The sequence below is a fragment of the Canis lupus genome, chromosome 17 (assembly GCF_003254725.2).
Source record: "Canis lupus dingo isolate Sandy chromosome 17, ASM325472v2, whole genome shotgun sequence".
Taxonomy (NCBI): Eukaryota; Metazoa; Chordata; class Mammalia; order Carnivora; family Canidae; genus Canis; species Canis lupus.
The window spans coordinates 56,368,730-56,389,637 of NC_064259.1; the positions used below are offsets into that span (position 1 = coordinate 56,368,730).

General features: G+C 39.9%; 1 protein-coding gene across 4 annotated transcripts in view; it reads right to left on the bottom strand.

Annotated features, from left to right (window-relative positions):
* Positions 1 to 20,908, bottom strand: part of WARS2 (tryptophanyl tRNA synthetase 2, mitochondrial) — a 94,596-nt gene that overhangs the window by 47,382 nt on the left and 26,306 nt on the right. The gene's annotated exons all lie outside the window — the stretch shown is intronic.

A 20,908-nucleotide genomic window follows, 5' to 3' on the forward strand; every position in this document is an offset into this window, starting at 1 on the left:
TCCACACAGTTTTCCAGAGTGGCTGCACCAGTTCACATTCCCACCAACAGTGCAAGAGGGTTCCCTTTTCTCCACATCCTCTCCAACATTTGTGGTTTCCTGCCTTGTTGATTTTCCCCATTCTCACTGGTGTGAGGTGGTATCTCATCGTGGTTTTGATTTCTATTTCCCTGATGGCAAGTGATGCAAAGCATTTTCTCATGTGCATGTTGGCCATGTCTATGTCTTCCTCTGTGAGATTTCTGTTCATGTCTTTTGCCCATTTCATGATTGGATTGTTTGTTTCTTTGGTGTTGAGTTTAATAAGTTCTTTATAGATCTTGGAAACTAGCCCTTTATCTGATACGTCATTTGCAAATATTTTCTCCCATTCTGTAGGTTGTCTTTTAGTTTAGTTGACTGTATCCTTTGCTGTGCAAAAGCTTCTTATCTTGAGGAAGTCCCAATAGTTCATTTTTGCTTTTGTTTCTTTTGCCTTCGTGGATGTATCTTGCAAGAAGTTACTGTGGCCGAGTTCAAAAAGGGTGTTGCCTGTGTTCTCCTCTAGGATTTTGATGGACTCTTGTCTCACATTTAGATCTTTCATCCACTTTTTTAAAATTTTTATTTATTTATGATAGTCACAGAGAGAGAGAGAGAGAGGCAGAGACACAGGCAGAGGGAGAAGCAGGCTCCATGCACCGGGAGCCCGACGTGGGATTCGATCCCGGGTCTCCAGGATCGCACCCTGAGCCAAAGGCAGGCGCCAAACCGCTGCACCACCCAGGGATCCCCTTTCATCCATTTTGAGTTTATCTTTGTGTGTGGTGCAAGAGAGTGGTCTAGTTTCATTCTTCTGCATGTGGATGTCCAATTTTCCCAGCACCATTTATTGAAGAGACTGTCTTTCTTCCAGTGGATAGTCTTTCCTCCTTTATCGAATATTAGTTGACCATAAAGTTGAGGGTCCACTTCTGGGTTCTCTATTCTGTTCCATTGATCTATGTGTCTGTTTTTGTGCCAGTACCACACTGTCTTGATGACCACAGCTTTGTAGTACAACCTGAAATCTGGCATTGTGATGCCCCCAGATATGGTTTTCTTTTTTAAAATTCCCCTGGCTATTCCAATGTGGCAATACTGTTACTGTCATAATCAGTTTGCAAACATAAATAGTGGAGTACAGACAGAGTTCCCAAGAGAAAAAGATGACTGTGGATCTGGGGGTCAGTGAGAAAGAGTTCAGACACAGAATTGAATTTCTCTGGAGAGTAAAGGGGTGTCAAGGCTTTTTCATTCATTTTTGTAGGTAAGGCAAGGAAGTCATAGCATTAGAGATGAAGGGTACTGCTATTTACTTAACTCAGTTTTCTCTAAATATAATTGATGATATTACAACTTAGTGTGCAGGATCTTGGACTAGAAAACAGAAAACTTATACACTATTTCTAATATTACTTCTTGATAAAGTTATTTAACTTTATGTGCTTCAGTTTCCTTTTACTTTTGATAAAATCATACTGTATTTCTTCACATGGAGTTTTTAATCCTTTTTTTTGGAGTTTTTAATCCTATATAATTTTTTAAATTATAAAAACATTTTTATTATGGGCATGTTTTCCCACTGGTTTGCACTTTCTTTTTTTAATTTTTAAAGATTTTATTTATTTATTTGAAAGAGAGAGCAGAGAGGTATTATGAGTGGGGGGAAGGGGCAGGAGGTGGGGGGTGGGGGACAGAGAGAGGAGGGAGGAGCAGAGGAAGGAGCAGAGAGCCCCACGTGAGATCATGGGGATGGGATCATGACCTGAGCAAAAGGCAGATGCTTAACCAACTGAGCCACCAATGTGCCCCTGATTTGCACTTTTTAAAAAATATATATTTTTAAATTTATTTATTCATGAGAGAGACAGAGAGAGAGGCAGAGACATAGGCAGAGAGAGAAGCAGGCTCCATGCAGGGAGCGTGATGTGAGACTCGATCCCAGGACTTCTGGATCACGCCCTGAGCCAAAGGCAGGTGCTCAACCGCTGAGCCACCCAGGATTCCCTGGTTTGTCCAATATTGAAGTTGTAACAGGAAACTGAGAAGGAAAAAAGTAATACAGGATGAAAAAAAATGCTATTGTTTTCTTGAATAATTTTTTATTCTGTAATGAAACATAATGAATATACGTCAGTAAATGTGCTGTCATTAAAAGGTTCTGAAGAAATAAAATGTCATTATCATTTTTAACAACAACAACAAAATATTTATCATGGCAGCCATAATTTCCCGAACAACTATGTTGCATGCATTTATGCTCATTATGCTTGATATACATTAGTGCAATTAGTCCTTACAATATCTAATATGGTAGGCATTTTATTACCTCTAATTTGCAGATGAGATAATTGAGGCTTACAATCTTTAGAGATAGCCCACGGTCCTACAGCTAGTAAGTGATAAAGTTGGGATATCAAACCAGGTATTACTTACTTCAAAGCCCATGTATGTTCTTTCCACTAGCTACTATCCAGTAAGGCTTGCTCACAATCATTGCATTAATTTTGCAACTTTTCTGTAGGCTTGCAAATTTCCAAATAAATAAGTTATGGAGAAAAAAAAAGAACATTCTTATACATGTATCTTTGTGTTGTGTGTGCCAATTTTTCCTAGTACATATGCTGGGTCATAAGGTATGCATTTTGTATCTTCAAGTGTACTACAGTAAGCTAAATCACTCCTAAGTATGGAACATACTGCAATTTCTACCATCAATTTCTTTTGGTCCTCATCCTCATCAACACTGCCAGTACTTTTACTGGCTAATATGACGGATAAGAAGTAGAATCTCATCATGGTTTAATTGCATTTCTTCGATTATTAAAGTCGAGAACTTTTGTGGTTATTGGCTATTTTTATTTCTTCTTCTGTGGGGGGGGGCTACTGAAGTTATTTTGCCTATTTTTCTCAAGTTGGATTATCTTTTTATTGATTTAGGTATTTTTATATATCCTGGATACTAATATTTTATCAATTACATGTATGACCAATATATTCTCTCATTGCATAGTTATTTGTCTTCTTTATGTTATCTTTTGACAAAGAGACATTCTTAATTTCACCAAATATATAATTTTTGACTACAGATGTTTTAGTGGCATAGAAGAAATCTTTTAATAACTTGAGGTCATGGAGATATGAGTGTATTTGCCTATACACATACATAAAGCATTTGTATATGCACATGTGAGTATGCTTTAAAGTTTTTTCTTTTACTTTTAAGTCTGTATCCACTTGGAGTTCTTTGCATACGGTGTAAGGTAGGCATCCAATTCCTTTTCTTTCTTTCCCCCATATGAGGATATCAGATCGTTCCAGTACCATTTATGGAAAAAGTTGGCTTTGACCATTACTCTGGAATGCCACTTCTGTCACAAATCAAGCATCTTGCCTCTTTATACTTGTGTCTATATCTGGTCTTTCTATTCTTTCCCATCTGTTTATGTATCTGTCTCTGATCAGTACCATAGTACCTTTTTAGTAAGTCTTGGGACGTAGTGAACCAAGTCTTTTTACCTTCATCTTCAAGAATTAGCTTACCCGGGGGTGCCTGGGTGGCTCAGTGGGTGAGTGTCTGCCTTTGGCTGAGGGTGTGATCCCGGGGTCCTGGGATTGAGTCCCGCATCAGGCTGCCCATGGGGAGCTTGCTTCTCCCTCTGCCTCTGCCTTTCTCCGTGCTTCTCATAAATAAATAAAATCTTTAATGAAAAAAAAAAAAAAGAATTTGCTTACCCGTCCTTGGCTTTTTATACTTCCCTATACATTTTAGAATCACCTTGAAAAGTTCTTTTTTTTTTTTTTTTTTTGTTTTAAAGATTTCATTTATTTATTCATGAAAGACACAGAGAGAGAGGCAGAGCCACAGGCAGAGGGAGAAGCAGGCTCCATGCAGGGAGCCGGATGTGGGACTCGATCCCAGGACTCCAGGATCACGCCCTGGGCCAAAGACAGACGCTCCACCGCTGAGCCACCCAGGCATCCCACTTTGAAAAGTTCTAAGAGGAAAAAAAAAAAACTTTGGGCTTTTAAACTGAGATTGCATTGAGTCTATAGATTGCTTTGGAGAGAACTGGTATGTTCATAATATTAGGTTCTCCAATCCAGGAAACCATATAGCATATGAAGATCTAAGGTAAAATATGGTGATTATAGTTGATTACACTGTATTGTATAAGTGGAATTTGCTAAAAGATAGAACTTAAATATTCTCACCAAAAACAAATAAATGAAAATAAACATGTAAGGTGATGGTGTATTAATTAACCAGGCCCTTTCACGAAGCATCTGTATATATAATCACCATGATGTACACTTTCAATATCTTACAAACTCATTTGTCAATTATACCTCAAAATAACTGAGATGTAAAAAAAAAAAAGAGAGAAAATGACATAATAAAAAAAATCTATATAACTAACACTAGCTTTTTTTTTTTTTTAAGATTTTATTTATTTATTCTTGAGAGACATAGAAGAGAGAGGCAGAGATATAGAGGGAGAAGCAGGCTCCATGCAGGGAACCTGATGCAGGACTCAATCCCAGGACCCTGGGATCACACCCTGAGCCAAAGGCAGACACTCAACCACCAAGCCACCCAGGTGCTCCAACACTAGATTTTAAGAGCCAATCTTCTTTAGATATGTGAGGGCTAAGGCTATTTAAATTTTGCCTTTTACTTCCCCAAGAATTCTAAATCCTACAAATATAGTCTGTTTTTCCCATATCTGTTTATTTTCCTAATTCTGAGATGACAGCTCTAAAATAGGATGCTACATTCTACGGATGCATCATAGTTCCATGGTCCAGAATTATACTTGATCCAAGGACGCAGGAGACCTGAAAGACTTGTGGCTCCAAGGATATGAAAAATATCTTCTAAGTAACTGAGAACAAATATAATCTTACCACTTAAAACCACATGTGCACACACATACACACAGCCTTGAGATGACTAATATGACTAATTCTCCAAATCATAATTTAGAAACATTTTTGTAGAAAACAGTTTGTGGTTGCGAACTGAGGCTAGGGGTCCAGGATGAGAGAGAGGATAGAATAAGTACATTATCAGTGAGGCTTCTTCAAGGATCTCTCCTTGGGATCTCAACCAGCCCTGGACTCCTGATATGGGAATAAGCAAAAGAGCTTTCAGTGAGGTAAAAAAATGATTAATGGGCTTTAGGGACTGATTGATGAATAGAGAAAGCAAAGCAGAAAAACAAGCTCTGAACTTAATAAATGGAGAAGAAGAAAAAAAAATCCAGAAATACTTGACTTAGGATGAAGAGGGGCTGTTTATACTAATATAAGGGATTATGAAGAGTAGGAATATCAGGCTGAAAAAAAGACTACAAATATTTGCATATACATTCCTCCATGGTCAAACTAAGGAATTATTCCCCAGGAGAAATAGAAAAACTAATTCTTGAGAAAATGAAAAGAGAAAAACGCTATAGAGGACAGACTGTGGGGAAAAAAAGAGCTGTAACCAGTGGGAATGGACTAGACATGATCTAATATATCTTTTCCATTCTCTAATTTCTGTGATTCTATCCATCCACGCGGAGAAAATGATGTTATCAAGAAATAAGAGCAACAAGAAATGTTTTGTTCAATTTTCAGGGAGCTATTTAAAAAATACAGCCTCTAAATGAGAACTGGATTCCTGGTCTTAAAAATATACAGAGAGCATCCTGCTCTTCTGCGGTGAGTTTATGTTCCCATCTGTTGCCCCTGCAAGAGTCAGCAGGCAGCCTGACTGCATGGCAGGGGAGCACTGCCCAGGACCGTGAAATCACGGGGCTGGAATGTGGAGTTTGGGTGGTGGGAGGATGGGGGTTCTGTGTTCAAAAGCACTGGAGCTGGAAAAGCATGAAAATGAGAGGAGCATGGGCTTCCCAGTGGACAAGAGGCAAGCCACAAAGAAAACAGCTTCAGGACTAGCTCACAGGCACTCACTCATGGGGACTTCTGGAGCATCAACTAGGATTCCATCACAGTGCAGAGGATTAAGAAGGAAAAAAGAAAGGAGCATTTTACAAAATAGGGCTCCATTTTTATTTCAGGTGCTATTTCCTTAACAAATGCCACTTCCAATCAACGTATTCATTGGCTTATTCTGTAACCGAATCAGCATTACCAACGGGCAACACCAGTCCCGGGATTTGATCTATTCCAGAAGAGAGAGTGGGTGTTCAAATCAAAGGGAGAACATACAGTCTGACAGATGTAGCTAACACCATTCCTGTCTTAAGGGACGACAAAGCACATCCAAAATTCATGATTACCTTCATTTTAATGACTGCACCCAGAAGCAATTGAAAAATCGAAAGCTGCTAATTGTAGCAAAAGATAGTGTTTGTGATTAGCTAAAAAGAGCTTCTGTCTTTAATTCCAAGTGAATAAAATACATCAAAAGGAGGCTGCCTACTAGCTTTGAAACACTTTCAACTTGGGTATGTATGGTGTTGGGAAGCAAAGGTTTCGAGAACAAATTTCAAGACTCTTATTACCAAGTCCTGCTTGTAGCCAGCTGTAACATCAATTGTGCATTCGCCTCACCTGTTTTAACTGCAGTCAACGGTCCACCAAAGCCTTGGCTGAACCATCACCGTGTCTAATTGGTTCCATAAAGGGCATGTTATCACAGAATATGATAAAAAAAAAAAGTAACCAATGTTATTAACTAACTGGGCTGAAAAATCTCTTTCTATAAGTCTATTTATTCTGATCATTGTGTAGTAATAAAAATAACATCTTAAGATTCTCACTCCTTAGCTCTCAATGTTTCTCATATAGGTTACCCTACGATTTCAATCCTAGGCTCATTGAACATCTCAATGTTTTTTGCTGTTGTTTATTTTCGAAAATGGCTCTCCTACCAATTAGTGATTTAAGAGCTGGAGCAGAAAAGACTCAGCAGCAAAAAAAAAAAAAAAAAAAAAAAAAAAAAAAAAAAAAAAAAGGAAAGAAAAAGGAAAAGAAAAGAAAAGACTCAGCATAAAAAATACCACCTCAGCCCTGGCTGGGAGGAGCCAGGTGCTCCTCTGAAGCTTTCTTTGGCCACAGCTCAGCATTGTTCTGCCACAGTCAGCTCTTTCTTTCAGAAAATACGAAGAGCTCTGGGTCTGGGGAGAAAATGCTGACTCGGCACCAAGAAAAATGGGTTCGTTTCTGCTTAGAAATGAAACCAGATGCTCAGACCTGGGAATCAGTGTAGTAAATATTAATTCAATGTAAGAGAAAGTAGGTCTTATATCACCCTCAAACAAGAGACAACATGTAAGCTGATCATTAAAATCGAATGGAAAAAGATTATTTTAAAAAAGAAAAAATAGGAAGGACAGGCCTAGTCATCAGTGAGGTCCTTAAGGGCACAGATGATAAACATTTAATATATATTGTTAGGCTGTGCAAGAGTTTAAAAGGAATAAACTTGACTTTTAACAAGTTTCTTGCAGACTTACTTAAGCCTCTTCCACATTTCAAGAGCTGTGCATCTACTGTCCTGTGTGGTCCTCCCATCATGTGACAGAGGGCTCATACACATATATTTCCCTTCTTGTCACTAACTGCGGCAGTCCGAAACGCTCCCGGGTCACCTGCACATACCTTCCCTCGCTTCATGGAGGTGGGATTTCTGGCCTTACTTTCTAGGGAAGGACACTGCTGGGGTAAATCACAGGCAGGGCAGTCAGCCCCAGAGCCGAACTCTTGCTGCTGACCTCTGTTCTATCCCTTCCTCCACTCTGGCCCTGGTCTGTTTAGAACTTTGTCCTTTGGCCTTTAAGCACCCTCAGCCGACCAACATCTCCCTTCCACAGGCTTCTCAGAAGGATAAAGCGTGTACCAGAGATGTTTACCAAAATGCCAAGGACACACAGCTGGTGGTACAGCTGGGACCAGAATCCAGAACCCCGGAATTCTGCTGCAGACCACAGAACGATCTTCCCTAGGTTTGGACATTTACCATGTTCTTTTCTTCTACAGCTATTTGTTTTGTACCTCAACATTTCTCTGGGCTTATATTCTTCAGGTCTTTCTTCCTGTTTTGTTTTGTTTTGTTTTGTTTTTTTTCCTACATGTGAAATGCCGACTCAGCAAATGTTTCCCCATCAGATGAAGATGATAAAATACAAAGTCAGGGGACTTTGGCTTCCAGGAAAGATTGCATTGTCACCCCAGGGCTGCTAAGCTGTATTTAAATGCAAAGGTTATATGCAGGTACAAAACAAACTGGCCAGTCCCTTTCCCATTGGAAAGGCTATTGGAACAAAATCAACCTATTATCTGAAGATGACAAATAATTATCACATAATGTGATATGTGGTGAGAAATACTTTTAATTCCTAATGATAGCACCACTTGCTAAACCAAATAAGCAAGGAAAAAATAAAAATAAATATAACAAATCAGCGAAGGTCCAATTTTTAAAATAAACACGTTCACCACCACCACACATTGTATCTTTATGTTGAATGGAGCAGTAAACACAGGCAGGAGATCAAGATATACTAAGCTTTTAGGGGCACCTGTGTGGCTCAGTGGTTGAGAGTCTGCCTTCAGCTCAGGTTGTGATCCCAGAGTTCTGGGTTGAGTTCCACATGGGGCTCCTCCCTCTGTCTGTGTCTCTGCCTCTCTCTGCGTGTCTCTCATGAATAAATAAATAAAATCTTAAAAAAAAGAAAAAGTACCAAACTTTTAAAAATGTAAAGAATAATCCAAAATGCTTAAGATCAATTTTTCCTCATAAGAAAATTCAAACGTTGATCTTAAAGTATTAGATCATCCTGGGGAGAAATAAGTTTACCATTACCTCCTATGGCCAACTAAAGGCTTTGCCTCCCAACCACTGTCACAGGTCACACATGCACATCAGGGCCTGCCTGGTGCCCATCTTCAGCTGACTGTCCACTGGTGAGAGATTCATCCTCTTGCCCGCAGGTGAAAGATTTGGCTATGCAGCCCAGAGTCCTCAGACTGTTAGGAAATGTGTGAGGAGTAAATTAGGGTGACTTTGAAGCCTTTCTTTTTTAGTTACATACGTTTTTCAAATGTACTATTCTTGGTAGATGTGCCCAACATGTAAAGCAGCCTGAAGAAAAGCTGGGTCAGTGGGTAGATAATGGGAAGGAGGGAGGGAGGCCCAGCCTGCTCTTCTGTCCTCACCCCAGCAAGCCTCTGAGGGCATTTCCCAGACCACAGGTCTGAACACCATTGGATTCAAGACACTTTCTAAGTATTAATATTTTGTTGAAAATAAGAAGTTGTTGGGGCTCGTGGGCAGCTCAGTCGATTAAGCATCTGCCTTTTGCTCAGGTCACATTCTCAGGGTCCTGGGATTGAGCCCCACATGGGGCTCCCTTTGTCCCTCACCCCTGCTTATGCTCTCTCTCTCTCAAATAAATAAATAACATAATTTAAAAGGAAGAAATTAAGAAGTTGTCTTCCTCAGGGTAGTGGAAAAGATACAGGAGAAGAAAGTTCTTTTAAAAAGAAGGTCTGAGGGCAGCCTGGGTGGCTCAGCAGTTTAGGGCCGCCTTTGGCCCAGGGCCTGATCCCGGAATCCCAGGATCCAGTCTCATGTCGGGCTCCCTGCAAGGAGCCTACTTCTCCCTCTGCCTGTGTCTCTGCTCCCCCCACCCCCCATGAATAAATGAATAAAATCTTTTAAATAAATAAATAAATAAATAAATAAATAAATAAATAAATAAAATAATAAAAAGGTCTGAGATAACAATGCAAACACCATATATGCTGACTTAGCTCTGTGCATAAGTCTTCTCCCTTCTTCTGGGTTAAGGTTCAAACTCTATGTGGCCAGGAATGCGGTTCCCAGTCATCCTCCATCATCCTCTGTGAGGAGCTGACCTGGTTACTTGGCAGTCCTTAAAAGCTCATTCCCATCTGCATTCAGACAGTTCCATCACCCTGGATGCCTTTCACCCCTTTCTCTACTGGGCAAATCCCCTAGGTCTTCAAGGTCTAACACTCTCTCCCTGATTAGAAACCTCTCAAACACATCTTCTCTTCTCCCTAACACATACACACACACACACACACACACACACACACACACACACAAACACACAGTCAGCCCCCCATCCCCCTCCCTCATTCTTTTCCTTTCTCTTCCTCTTTCTCTCCTTCTCTCTCCCTCTCCCCCTACCTCTGTCTCTCTCTCCTCCCTCCCTTGCCCCTTTTCTGTCTCCACCCACTCCCAGGGCAGAACAGATCCCTCCTTCATTAGTTCTTCATTATTGCACATATCACACTGGCAACTTGGTAAATATTTTCGTATTTGCTTAGAAAATGTTTTCCTACCTAGAATATGAGCTCCTCTAGGGCAGGCGGTGTCTTTTTCATCTTTATATCCCCCATATATAGCAGTGCCAGGTACATTGTGAGCACCTAATAAATGTTAGTGGTATAAATGACAAATCTTCCCCCGGCCCACTTTGGCTTCAGAATATAAAGGGCAAAATAGCTATAAACAAAATGAACCAAATGTTCCAGTTATACTTGGTACCTGAACAAGTTATGTTCTAAGAGTTTGTTTAAACATCGGTTTTCTGAAACTCAGAAACTCAATTCTTTAAGTCCCTGAAAGGCAGTCCATTGAAGCCTTATTGAGCCCACAGTATTCCTGACAAATGGGTTTAACATCATCATTTCAACTCTACCTAAACATCATTCATAAAAATATTTATTTAGGAAAGTGAAACCCAAGCCCCATTTTGGGACACCAAAATCCTACTCAGTGGTACCTCTGATTTTGATATACAAAGGGCTTAAGATGGGTGATCTGGAATAAGGAGGACGTTGCATTTGTATAAGAAGTAGACTTTTAAAATTAGATTGCATGACTACCTGAAGGCGGAGCAGTATGCTAAAGTTTGCTCAAGCATCCATTTCCTAAGATGGATATTGACAGCATGAACCGCCCTGAAGACAGGCTCCCCGGGCCACAAAAATGGTTGGGAAAGAGCAGAGCACAGGGAAGGCAGAAAGAAGGCACTGGAGCAGATGCTGTCACAGTGTGTTCCCTGGTACCCGCAACATAACTGTAACAGGGGACTTGTTATAAATGCATATTCCTGGGCCCCACCCAGACCTACTAACCTAGAAATTCTAAGAGTGGGCTTATCCCAGAAGAAATAAGAGTTACACGATCTGGGCTCTGATAAGCCTTCCAAGTGATTCAGGTGATTGTTCCAGTTTGAGAGGGGTTTGGGGGTACCAATATCAATTCTTAAAATTCACTTCAACTACATTAAATGAAGTACAGATGAACATGCTATGGACGAAAGAAAGAAGATACTGTCCAAGCCAATAGTTCCCAATATTGGCTGCACAGTCATCACCTGGGAGCTTTAGAAAATACTGATGCCTGGTCTCATCCTCAGAGATTCGTATTTAATCATCTTGGGATTTAGCATGAGCACTGGGAGTTTTAAAAGCTCCCCAGGGGATTCTACCGTATGGCCAAGATAGAAAAAGCACTGTTCAGAGCCAAGTATTAAGTAATTATCCTCCAAAGTCGCCAACCTGCTAGGAAACACACACACAGAAACTATAAAAATGTGAAAAGTAAGTTCATTTGCTTATAATTTACATTTCAAGGAAGTAAAACCCCTGAGACAGTTATTTACTAATTAATTCATGGTCAGAGGCCATTTGGGCATCAGGCAGTTCTGATCTCACATTTGGCAACCAGGAAGGCTAGCAGATTATGAAGGTGAGGTTATGAAGCCGGAGAGCAAGGTTCCTGTCTCACAGAGTCAAAGAATCTCACTGACAAAGGAGAGCGAGTAAAGTGATAGAATTTTATTAAGTAAGGATACAGAAAAAGTGCTCAGGAGTGAGAGGGGTCCCGACAGTGCTGCCAACGTGGGCCTCCACTGACGGTCTTTTATTCAGAACCGACTAGGGAACTTGTGGCCTTATCATTCTTGTGATGTCTGGATTTGAGAAAGGACTGGTGATAACCTCTTTAATGGCTTACTTCTTCTTAGGGTCTTGTTATTCTTTGTTGGTTACAGGTGACTGTCATATAAAAAAAGACACCTCCTCCAGACACACCCAGGGCAGAGTGGTCTGGTTTGTTCCCTTGTCTCTGGTTTCCTTACACCTCAGCATTTTTGAGATTTCCATGAGCCTGATTCCATAGCCCCCTACCTATCTCTCCCTACCTAGTCTTACCTGTCCCTTACTCAGTTAGAACTTCTACATTGGTGAGAAAAGACAGCTGTAACAGTGAGCACACCATCTCTGATGCCTAGGTAGACTGACTTGGCAATGTCCAGTTCCATTGGCTGGAACCCAAGGGACTGGGGCTTATGACTCAGGGATTCAGGAAGCATATGAAGCCTGGCCTTTACCAAGAAAATAATCCCACTAAGAAGATGCTGACATCAGAATTGTAACGGGTAGAAAACCAAATGATCTCTGCACAGAGTGTTCTTTTCCACCCATTTTCCTGCCTGGAAAACTCTAACTCCTTCTGATCCCTATGAGGGAGTCTGAATTCAATACTCAAGCAGTTGTTGGTAGGTCTTATGGTTACTCAGTTGACCAAAACCCAGGCAAACAACAGATGGTGCTGGCTACATGAAGCAGGGATGCTAGAAATTCTTATACCTGGTATAGGAAATAACTCCATGACTAACCCAAGTGTTCTGAACCTTTGGGAGGGACATAGTGTGAATTTCTTGCAAGGTATCACCCTATAAGTGGAGAAAAAAAATTTCTAAAGTTATTTTCCTGGCATAAAGATAGCCCCTTCCAAAAAAGAATCTCTGTTGCTCTCCTGACCACTACTGAGAGTAGGAAGTCTCACTCTGCAGCCACCCCTGGCTCCCTTTCCCATCATCCAGCCCGTAGACTGATCGAATTCCCAGGGTTGTTTTGAACACATTTGCTTGCATTCAGACACTTCTGACAGCCCACATGGTTCTCTTGACTTCAGAATAAATTACAAAAATGACAAAGTCAAGCAGTAAAATAGGACTACGATAACATTTGGTTATTAACCATGGTACCAAGCAGGCTTGCACCAGGTTGCCTGGGTTAAAGTCCTAGCCCTGTTACTTGTCTGGCCATGAGCATCTATAAAATGGGTGGATTGTAGGGCGAGGGTGGGGGAGACTGTGACATGTTTATTAGTGTAAAGTGCTTAGTGCCTGGCATATAGTAAGCTCTCCATAAGTTATCTGACCATTTATTGAGGTCAAAATTTTAAGTGTCTATATATTTTGACCCAACCATTCAATGAATAGAAATCTGTCCTAAAGAAATACTTTTATTTTTTTAAGATTTTTATTTATTTATTCGTGAGAAACACAGAGTGAGAGAGACAGAGACATAGGCTGAGAGAGAAGCAGGCTCCACGCAGAGAGCCCGATATGGGACTTGATCTCCTGACCCTGGGATCAAACCTTAAGCGAAAGGCAGATGCTCAACCGCTGAGCCACCCAGGCGTCCCTGTCCTAAAGAAATACTTACACAAGACTGTAAGGATACCTGGCATTCCCTACATTATTTAAGTGTATTCCCTCCTGCAAATCACAGGACATCCCCATAGGAAACCGGGAGTAACAATAGCAGGCCCCTCGAGGTCCAAGAACAATGCTCAGCCCACCAGGGTTCTGCGTAAACGTTAAGTAGATGAGTTCTGACTAGGAGGGAGAATACACCCTCTAACAGTAGTGGTTGTGACCCCAGGTGACTTCCTTTTTGATACTTTTGCATTGTTTAACTTTCTAAGGGCAAGAACACTTTCTGTAGCCAAATTTTAAAAATAGTTGTATGCATACAGCCTGATTATATTAATTGACATGAAGTTATAAGAGGCTCGTTCTAACAGGAATGTCCATTATTACCATTCTCGTTTTATACGATAGGAAATAAAGAAATAAAGTTAAGTGATTTATTAAGCTAGCACATGAGTTATTTTTAAGATGGAACTGGATGGAAACAGCAGTAGAACAGAAAAGGCAGTTTGGGGAATTGGGAGTGCCAGGTTCAAATCCCTCCTGCACCACCTATGAATCACACCAATTGTTTAATCTCTCAGAACTCCAGTTTTATTATTTGAACAATGAGGTTAACGATGATAATTAATGGCTAACATGTATTGAGTGCTTCTAATGTGCAAAGTACTGTAGCAAGAGCTGTGAATGTAATATCTCACTTAATCCTCACAAAAAACCATATGAGGTAGGTAGGTAGTATTATCATCTCTGCTTTACAGATGAAGAAACTGAGGCACAGAGGGGCCCAGTGAACAGTGCATAGCTAGTGAATAGTGGACTTGAACCTAGCTAGATGAACCTCAGCTGTATACACTTAGAGGGAGACTATGAAAATACAGCAAGGCACCAGGAAACTATTTGCTTTTACCCCTCTGATCCAGTCAATGATGCTACCTTCTAGAATGTATGACCTAAAACCTGCTTGAATTTTAGGCTTTAGTGAACTTCTAAGGGGATATGTGCTTCTCTCTCCTGCACTGTTCACAGTATAAAGATAATTGCCCTATGTACTCCTTGTTTTCATTCAGAAGTGGTGGTCCATACCAGGGCAGGTGACAGGGACAGTGGTTCTTATTCATCTGGGCAGCAGCTTCAATGCTAATTCTAAACACAGGTGGTGAGAGAGACAGCCAACAGGAAGGGGGAAGGAATCACTGCTGACATGTGCAACTGGGAAGATTGATGGTTTCCCTCCCTCTTTTTCCCCAATGCGTCGGCCTGGGGGCAGAGACGCAGGAGCTGCTGTGCTGGGGACAGTAAAATACACAGCACAATGTCTACCTTGCCGCAGCGCTGATTAATGAGGCTGAAATGACACAGAAAACAGGCGGTGCTTCGGAAAGAGAATTCACAGGCCTTTCTTTCTTTAATGATTTCAACAAAAGCAGTTCCCATAAACCGCTGGGTTTGAACTGGAATACCCCGTGGTTAGAGCAAAGCGGGGGCATATTTGGTGGAACCTGGCGCAAAGGGTGGGAGCATGAGGGGAGTTGGTAACGAAGGAAATTCACTCATGATAGGGTAGGTATGAATTATTCACGAATGCCTCTCTTCTTTCTGCTTGGCTGAAAAGCGTCACAAAGTTACACGTAGGATAGCCAGTCATTTACTTTCCTAACTTAATGTAGAGAGGATGACAAGAGGATACGCTACTTCAAAGAATCTCACCCTGTTAAAACCACTTTTCCTTTTTTAGGAGCTGGGACACAGGATCACTGTTTTTCCCCTCTCTTTTACTACAGCTGCATAATGTACATGTTAAAGCAGTCTTTTCTTTTTTAAAAGATTGATTTTAACACATTTAAAAGATTAATTTTAACAAATATTATTCTAGTACTTAGAACAAACTATCCATTGGCATATCCATTTGGATTTCCCACCCACAGCTCTTCCAACTTAGTATTATGTCCAAAACCAAATGTACTGACTCACAACCTTCCAGTCAAACTCCCTGCCCCCACCCTGCCCCTGGACTTGCTGTGTTTCTGTATCTCCGTCCTGGCTAATGACACAAGCTTCTACTCAGCCTCCCAATCTCAAGAATCACCCCTGAGTCCTTCCTTTTGCTCACCAGATCCTGTGGGTTAAAAATCCTGGCTCCTCCCACTACTAGGTACGTGATCTTTGACAAGAATTTGTGCCTCAGTTTCTTCATCTGAAATCAACATTATAGTAGTACTACTTCCGGATTATTGCAAGAATTAAATAACTTGGTACACAAAAAGTGCTTAGAATGGATCTGACACATAGAAAGTGCTCAATAAATATTATCTATGCTTGATCTTAAGTGTTCCCACCACACACATACACACAAAATTACAATTATGTGAGGTGACAGATGTCTTAACTTTCTTGTGGTTATCTTTCCCAGTGTATACATGCATCAAATCATCATGTTGTATGCCTTACACAATGTTAACATCACAATGTTATACACAATGTTATACATCAAGTATATCTTGATAAAACTGGAAAAAATATTAACTATTATTATTAACATCATCTAGTCAATTACTAAGTCATCAGGATGTTATTCAATACAATTTCACTTCTCCATCCCCATTAGTGTGGTCCAAACCCCATTCATCTCATCTGTTCAGTAGCTTTGATCTGACGACCCAAAATATCTTTTTGAAATATGAATCTCCACTGGCTCGTCCTTTCCTACAGGGTCAACTCCAAATACCTGAATTTAGTTATAAAATCCTCATCATTGGACTTTACATACATATAAATTACTTAGACATCGTGGGGGCACATATCTCCATGAATGAGCCTTAATTAAGCAAATGAGAAATCCTATGAGAAATTGGGGGTTAATATTTAAATTTAACATTTTATGACATGCTATTTTTCACTAATCATCCTAGCACTAGAGCCAATATCACATTCAACTGAAATGACAAGAGTAGTCTTTAGTATTTATAATTTAAAGCCTGAAATGAACAACAACAAAAAAAGTTTTACATGACAATTGACATTCTTCTAGATAAGATCAAATTAAGAGTAGTTCTTTTGCTTGATGTAGTGGGTTGAATATATCTCCCTCAAACTCATGTCCACCTGAACCTCAGAATGTGACCTCATTTGGAAATGGACCCCTGCAGATGTAGTCAGTTACGACAAAGTCATACTGGATTAAGGTAGGCCCTAAATCCATGACTGGTGTCCTTATGAGAAGAGGAGAGACACAGAGGGGAAAAGGCCACATGACATTGGAGGCAGAGACTGAAGGGATGTAGCTACAAGTCAAGGAATGCCAACGATTGCAGGGAACCACTAGAAGCTGGAAGAGTCAAGCAAGAATCCTTCCCTAGAGCCTTCAGAGGGAGCAAGGTCCTGCTGATACCAGAGCTGTAAGAGAGTGAATTTCTGTTGTTTTAAACTATCCAGCCTGTGGCACTTTGCTATGGTGACTTTAGGAAATTAAAGACTTGGCTAATGTAGTGAACTGATACGGTGAGTTTTTCAGGATCTGTAATCTGCTGGGGCAACGCAGCTGTAGAATATAAGCATTCGTCATTGGCTATTGGGACTGATCAGACCACAGACACATAGATAGTGGTGCTGAATGCAGGAAGCATTTTTGCATAGATCACGACAAACAAATAGATGAAGTTGTTGTTACTTTGTTCTGGGAAAACTGAGTTTCTAGGATTATACTTGCATTGATTTTGTAAAATTATTGTACATGGTTTGCTCTGCTCCATTTATTTCTTACATATGAACAGTAGTTTTGAAATTTTCCTTATGCTGTAAACACTCAGAAAAATGCAAATTTAAACTTAGCAAGTACTATATTCTCAATAAAAATATCGTGTGCCATTTATTGATTAAGTAGTAGGACATGCACTATTGAGCTGCTATGATCTATTGTTCTCCTCCAAAAGACTTTTTTTTTTTTAATTTCCTTGAAACCTTGACAGATTTCTTTTGGGCATAATTACCCCAGCCCAAATGGTTTTGAGATATAGATTTTCTTAGATTATAAAAACAATTTCTTTTACTTTTAGAGACAAAGTGAATGTGTCCATAATTTCTCTTTGAAGCTTTTTAGAAAAAAAATTCTTAAAATGCCTTGAATATAATAAATAAACGTGGGGGAGAGAGAGGGAAAAATTCACATTAGGAAGTCAGTATCAGCCAATCATTAATTCACTATCCCTCTTTATGCTTGAAAGATTGTATGGGGCAGCCCCAGTGGCGCAGCGGTTTAGCACCACCTGCAGCCCGGGGTGTGATCCTGGAGACTGGGGATCGAGTCCCACATCAGGCTCCCTGCATGGAGCCTGCTTCTCTCTCTGCCTGTGTCTCTGCCTCTCTCTCTCTCTCTCTGAATAAATAAATAAATCTAAAAAAAAAAAAAAAAAGAAAGATTGTATGAATAATCTCTGGAAGCGCTTGATGACAGCCCATAGTTAGAGAACAAATAGCCCAACATATTTTTGACATCCCACATAACTTACTGAATGACATAGCTTTCAGCCTCTTAAAAAAGTTTTATTTTTAAAGATTTCATTAAGTAATCTCTGTACCCAAAGAGGGCCTCAAACTTGCAACCCCAAAATCAAGAATCCCCTGCTCCACCAACTGAGCCAGCCAGGCACCCCTTCTCTTAAACAAGTTTCAAAAAAAAATGGCAATCTATATGTAGATGCAAGGGACTGTGTGGTCAAAGAGGTGTCAGTACTGGGGGCATTTCAGAGTTTTCAATACCTCACACTCACTAATAAACCTTAGAATTTTGCACAATCAAGTACTGCTCCTCTAAAACTTTGCCACCACATTAAATTTTCTATTCATGTTTAGAGGCCCAATCATGGTTCTTATTTGCATATACTCTATGCTTGTGTATATATAAAATAATTCTCCATTCCTTAGTCAGTTGTCTCCTTATGCCTATTAAATTCAAGAATGTCTCTTTAATCAAGATAGCCTTTCCTTTTCTGATTGTTTACATAAATTGATGACATTGTTTTCATTCTGTTATTAAATTGTCTCATCATGGATTATTGCATAAGCTGAAGAAACATGTGTCTCATTTATATGATAATGCAGCTAACTGCAACAAAATGAAGTTTGGTTTCCAAGTCCAATGATTTCATTTGGAATTTGTGCATTTTTAGAGTAATTAAATTGTGAATGTACAAACCAAAAACAATTATTCTCTTTTATATTTTAGCTTCATTTCCAACGCTCCAAAAACCTGCCTTTATTCACTGAGTACTGTTCATGTTTCTTTTGCAGTAAACACTGTTTTCCAATAAACTTTCAACTCTTCTATTATTGTTATATACTTCATATATTTTTACATATTTTATACTTTTATATGGGTATATTTTTGTCCTGTAAATATGCTTTGACTCAAAATTATAGTTTTCAACAACTCCACCACAAAATCAGCACTCGGGCTCAAACTGTAATGAGTTTAAATGCAATTTACCTCTGCGTTTTTGGGACTCTTCTCCCCTAATTGGGAGTTTTTTATGTTGTACATAGTTCTCCTCTATGACTAAATTCTCATAGGTAAAATAATCAGTGTAAATAATTAGACTATCACTTTAATTTTCAATAACTTCAATCACATGGTTTGAAAGTGTACGTTGAAATGGATTTTTTCCATCTATTTTTATAACCAATTACTCTATACCGAGAAATTATTAATGATAAAACACTTGGTATCACAAATGACTGCCTGACAAAATTGGCGAACAATTTGACATTTTTGTGAAAAATGACACTGACTTTTGTTTTGATATTACCACCAAAAAATCATAGTTACTCATGCCTGAACCATCCATTAGGGAAGAAGAGCGAGAAATGTCTGTATCAAGAGAATGGAGAGCTGTTTTGTGTGGATAGGAGGAACCCCCACTGGTAAAGATGATACTGTTGAAATGTCATTGATTGAGATCCATGGAAGGGATTTTGTTTATTTTCCATCCTGATGAGAATTAAGAAAGAGAAAAACAGTATTGCCGCAAAAAAAAAAAAAAAAAAAAAAAAAAAAATTTGACCAGTTACCTATTAGATGATCTATGTAACAAACAAGGTATTTTTCGCAAGTTCTCTCAGTTTCCATCAGTTTTACATTTTTGCTAGCCCCCACCCCACCAGCACTCTGAGTTCCTAAGGCCCAGGTCTACTTTGACAGCTTTTTCCTTCCACCATTCCATTCCATGAGTTGCAAGACTTCTGTCACTGCCCTGAAGAAGCCATACTCTTTCTAAAACCCTAAGCCTTTGCACGTTTGGTTCTTTCTGACTGGTATGCCTTTCTCCACCCAACATATTTCAATTTCTCTTTTAAGACCCAGTTCAGATGTCACCAAGTTTGTGAAGTGTTCTCCACCTTCCCAAGGAAAGGTGAGCTACTTATCCCCTATAAGCGCTTACAATTCTTTGTTCTCCCTCTGGTATAGCACACGGTTGTATGTAATTTACTTATCCTACATGTCAACTCCCCTTACCAGCCAGCGAAATCCTCAACAGTGAGAACTATGTTTTTATTCCCAGCAGCAACAGGGTGGCGGTTCAATCCATGTGTTTGAATAAAGTAGAAGTGAACACTGACTATATGAGCTTATAGAATGCAGGAGCTGCAAGTCTGGCGTTAAGTTCCATGGCACTCAGTAGCCCAGGGGAGAAGACGATGAGGCAAGAGCATTTACCAAGACCAGCAGGATATTATCAGAGTATCCCTTCCTAACCACTATACGAGCAAGGCGAGCTACCGGGGACCCATAAAAATAGTGAAAGGGAATAAAGGGGAATGGAGAAAAAATGAGTGGGAAATATCAGAAAGGGAGACAGAATATGAGAGACTCCTAACTCTGGGAAACGAACAAGGGGTGGTGGAAAGGGAGGTGGGCGGGGGTGGGGTGACTGGGTGACGGGCACTGAGGGGGGCACTTGATGGGATGAGCACTGGGTGTTATGCTATGTGTTGGCAAATTGAACTCCAATTAAAAAAAAAAAGAATATCCCCTCCTGGGTTACCTAAGCAAGTGTTAACAGTACCCACAATCATCACAACAATTTTCTAAATTCTTCATATGCTGCAATTTTAGTTGAATCTATAATAATATACTCTTCAGATAAAATGTGCTGAAAAAATTATTTTTGTGAACTCCTTATAAAGTTGTTTAGTTCTCCTTAGAATGCAAGTGATCTTAACTTAAGGTTTAAAGTGGATTTCATGTGATAATTTTCTGATATTTTATTTTTTTAACAATGCACTGCTAAAGAGGCATTCACAAGTATACAGGGAGTTTGTAGTATAAATCCAATTGGATTTCTGACCAGGTATGCCTTAGGTCCTTAGGTTGAGTGTGTCTAACCTACAGCGCAGTG